Source organism: Coenobita brevimanus, chromosome 79 (assembly GCF_032717465.1).
Source record: "Coenobita brevimanus isolate Jiangsu-jjx chromosome 79, ASM3271746v2, whole genome shotgun sequence".
Taxonomy (NCBI): Eukaryota; Metazoa; Arthropoda; class Malacostraca; order Decapoda; family Coenobitidae; genus Coenobita; species Coenobita brevimanus.
The window spans coordinates 29,138,979-29,144,066 of NC_137032.1; positions in this window are offsets into that span (position 1 = coordinate 29,138,979).

Genomic DNA, 5,088 nt, shown 5'->3' on the forward strand with positions numbered 1-5,088 from the left:
TCCATCCCTCCATCTCATCCTTGGCCTCCCGCTCCCTCCCTTCCCCTCCACCTCACTCACATACACTCTCCTCGTCAGTCTCTCACTCTCCATCCTCTCCACATGGACAAGCCACCTCAGTGTGTTTCTCCGAACGCTTCCTATCACATCCACATCCACACCACAAAGTTCCTTCAATTCCTCATTCGTCAATCTCTCAATGTGACTCCGCATGCCTCTCTCACATAACTCATTTCGACTGCTCTCACTCTTGACTTCTGTCACTCCAACAAGGTCCAAGCTTCACTTTCCATACGTTAGAGTTGGTATCACAATACTGTCATGTAGTAGCTTTTTCACTTCCATGCTCACTTCCCTGTTTCTTATCACTGTTTTCAAGGAACCACCAATTTTTCTTCCTTGTTGTACCCTTTCAAGCACTTCACCCTCTAAACTTCCATCCTTACTCATCACACTACCCAAGTACTGAAACACACTCACATTTTCCATTTTCTCACCATCCAACCTCACTGTACATTCACTGACTTCACTTCTCCCGAAGACCATAGCTTTACTCTTCCCTACATTCACCTTTACATTCCGTTTCTTACATACTCTCCCAAACTCATCCACCAAGCCTTGCAGCTCCCCTTCGGCTATACTTAACACAGAATCAACTGCAAACAATAGTACAGGGAGTTTCCAAACACTGCCCTCTCTCACTAGGGGTGCTCCAACATCCACTGTCCTACCTTGTATCTCTTTTATTACCCCATCCATATACAGACTGAACAACCATGGAGACATGACACATCCGTGTTTCAATCCAACCTTCAAATAGAAAAATTCACTCAGTTGGCCTTCAACAACTTCCTATCTACTCCATATATTCTTAATATTTTCCACAATCCTTGTCTATCCACCCTATTATACGCTTTCTCCAAATCCATGAAGGCCGTATAGAACTTCTTTCCCTTCTATAGAAACTATTCCACTAAAGATCTAGGAATGAATATCTGATCTACACAACCTCTTCCCTTCCTAAAACCTCCCTGTACTTCTCCAACTAATTTCTCTGTTATTTACCTAACTTGTCAGTAAGTATCCTACCATTTACTTTTCCTATTACACTAAGAAGACTAATGTCCCCATGATAACCACACACTTCTTTTTCCCCTTTTCCTTTGTACAAGGGAATAATTGTACCTGACTTCCAATCCTCCGGGACACTACCTTCCTCCCAGGCCAATCTGCACATCCTCCACATCCATTCTACTACTATCATTCCCCCATGCTTCAGCATTTCACCAAACACTTGATCAATTCCTGGGTCTTTCCCCATTTTAACTTTCTTCTTTGCTTCCACAACTTCCATCCTTCTGATTTCTTCCTCTCTTCTCACATCCCTCCTTCTCCCAGCTACTCCCCAGCCACTTATACTTGCATTACTTACTGCTGAAATAACAAATAATGTTAAACAATGGCTTACATGTTAAGAGCTTTTAAGCTAAATTTCAGTACTTTGATTAAGGATAGCATGAAACAATAAGATTCAAATAAAATAATGATTGAAGAGTAACGAGGAATTTTCCAGTACATCGTTAGTGTCACTACAACTGGTTTGGATAGAAACAAACATCACGAAAACTCGTAAGGACGCTGCATTGTTCACTGATAAGTTCTTTTTATACTACTTTTCCTTAGTAATTTATTTCTGATGAATTTGTCTTTGGCTGGAATAGCACTGTTTTGGTAGGGATCAGTTCTCGTTTATATAGGTTACATTTAATTGAGGCAACTGAAGGCTCTGTGAGGCGGGGGAAGTGCATGTGTGAGAAGTTGTCAGGGACGCTGGTGAGTGGTAAGCCTCTCTCCACACAGTTGTAGGTCTCGTTGATATCGTTGAGACAGAATGGTGAAGGAACTGTAAGGACAGGAGGGAAAGTGAGGAAAGGAACACCGAAGATTGGAAGGAAGGAGGTAAAGTAAAGGGTGCACAAAGAAAAGTGGAAGGAGGGAAAGGGAAATGGAAGAAGTGACTGAATGGAGTTAACGGAAAGAAGGAAAGTGAGAGAAGGACGAAGGGAAGTGAAGGAAGGAAAAGGTAAAGTGGAAAGAAAGAAAGAAAAATGAAAGAAAAAACATGGTAAACTGAGAGAAAAGAAACAAAGTGAGGGAAGGAACTGTGAGGAAAGAAGCAGACATGATGGCAGGAATGGAAAAAAATGAGAAGAGGACAAGGGCAGAGGAGAAACAAACTGGAAAAGAAGACGTAAGAGATAGTGAAGTCGGTGGACGGCAAGTTTAAGATGTCCTTCTCCAACAGTTCGTCATCACCGTCTCAAGGAATAAGAAGGTAACTGAAGAACATTTGTACAACCACGCGGTTGAGCCGCCCAGTTATACCGATGTCACCACATGAAGGCATCCCTCTCTGGCACCAGAATGTATGGCGAAAGAACAATGAAAGTGAACGTAAAGTATACAGTAAAAGAACGCATAATGAATATATAAAGAAGAATGCAGGATATATGTGAAATATAGTAAAATGTGAAGGAAGAATATACACTGAATGTAGTGAGAGCAAGAATAATACACGATGTAAATGGAAATAAATTACAAAGTGTTAAGAAGAGAAAATACATATGAAGACAAAGAACGTTGGAATGAAAGTGGGTGAATGAGAAGACTGCACACTGAAAGTATAAACTGGAGGATGAATACATCCATCCATCATCCAATCCTACGTTGCCCCATTAGCAGTGTAGGAGCCCATGGCTAGGCAAGTTGGTCCTGACATTTATGATGACAGTGACCACCCTCACTCATTCCTGAGTGGCATTACGTGAGCATTAAACCCCAACCATCCCTTGGATATAAACCTTCACCGTCTCAATCCGATTGCAGTGCCGTAATTACCCACTAAACCACCAGGCGCCAAAATTTTGTTATATGGTTACCACCCAGCGTAGTAAATGGTTTCCTGGTGTATAGGAAACCGTTTGGCTTGTCGCTCAGTGTCTTACAATAACTTTGTAGTGGTTGTAGTGAAGTTTCGTAGATCAGTTACACATACAGTATATTAGACTCGTGGACGAGCGGTTGTTATAAGTGAGTAGTTTTGTAAGTAGATAATCTTAATTCCCATTGTCATGCAATGACAGGAGAGGTAAAGATGCGTATGGGACTATTTTTATTTGTCTTGGAAATATTAACAAAGTCTCTCACACATGAGTGAAATATAGAGTCCCGCGAGCTACCTCCTTGTCTCTCTCTCTCTCTCTCTCTCTCTCTCTCGCCCATGTTACTAGCCTCCTTCTCCCTACTACCTTCCGTCTCTATGGCCTGTCTCCTTCTGAGCTGAAAATCCTACATTCTCATTTTAGCAGGGGTTGTGTCACGTGGAATAAATTGATGTGAAGTTTCTAGAAGCCTGTGTGTGAGTATGTGTGTATGTGTGTGTATGGTCACGATGCGTTGTTCGTGTGCGTATCTCGCTGACACACTACCTATCTCATCCCCTGACTTGCTGCTTCCGGTGTATTGTCAACATTCCTTCACTTAGAGTTGCAAGCTCATATCCCGTTCCCAGGCTTGCCTGGTGCTCTGTCTTTCTATCTGTCTATCTATCTATCATGTTTTCTATATTGAATTGTATTTATAATATGGAGTCCTGACAAGTGTAGAGTCACCCACAGGCAGAAGGAAGAGGATGAATACTCAATGAAAAATATACAAACTGGAAGAAGAATGCATAGTGGATTAATATTGCACAATGACTGTATAGAGATTAAGAAAAATGCACGATGCAAACGAAACTGTATCTTGGAAGAAAAGTGCAAAGAAGATATTTTAAAGGGATAGCAGACTCACACAGGAAACTGGAGGAATGGTAGCCTAAAATATAAAATGCGAAAAGACAAGACTACCCTTCATTTATGAGTCAGGTAGACTGTAATAACACTGTTAGATGAAAGCTTGACTATTATGTATCTATCCTGGATGACTCCAAATTCTAATTCAGTGACATATGAACTCAAGTTGCGACTTTAAACATTTTTAATTAATAACTTTTCCATCAACAGTCAATACTTTCTGATATTTGAGTTTTCAACACAGACACTCACAGATACGTTTTGTACAAAAATAATGACCATCGATTTCGTCTACTTGGCTCAAAAATTTTTAGAATAAAAGTTTAAAGTGGAAAGAAGATTTAATGCATATGATATAGAAGGCAGAGAATAAAGAATAATGCATTTGGGGATTTGTGAGAGGCGGAGTTCTGAGAAGGGATGGGATGATAGTTGGGCGAGCGAGGGAGAAGAAAAAATTGCGGGGGTATAATGGTATAAATCCATGTAAGGAGACTGGGAGGGAAGGGGAGAGAGGACTGGAGGAGGGAAGGAAAAAAGAAGAATGAAGAGAAGAGGAGGGAGGAATGGAAGAGGGAAGAGGAGAGAGGAATAGAAGAGGGAAGGGTAAGAGAAGAATGGAGAGAAAAGAAATGAACGCAGAGAAGAGGGAGTTGAATGGCAGGAGGAAGGGAGAAGAGTGGAAGAAGGGAAAAGAAATGGAGGGGAGAAAGAGAAAGGAATGGGGGATGGGAAGAGAAGAAAAGAAAGGCTGGAGGGAAGAAAGAGGGAAAAGAATGTAGGACGGAATGAGAGTGGTTGTGGGAGAGAGAGGGGAGAAGGGGAGGTAAGAGGAAGGGGGAGGGAGGGAGGGAGGAAAAAGGAAAACAAGAATGCGGGGAAGAGAACAAGTGAGGAAACAGAAATGAAGGGAAGAAGATAAAGAAATAAAGAGTACAAAATGGAGCATTGAATGAATGAGAGAAAAACTGGTGAAGAATGTGGGAACGAGGAAAGAAAATGAGGGAAGAGCAAACTAAAATATCGGAGGAAAGAATGTGAAGCTGTAAAGTGGACAGGTACAGAGAATTGGGGAAATGAAAGGAGGAAAAAAGGATGGTGGGAGGGCAATAGAAGAGAAAGGGAAAACAAGGAATACTGGGAGGGAAGCGAAAAAAAAAAAAAAACAGTGATGGGACGAAGGGCGAGGAATGGCGGAAGGAGAAAAGAGGAAATGGGAAGAGGATCGGAGAGA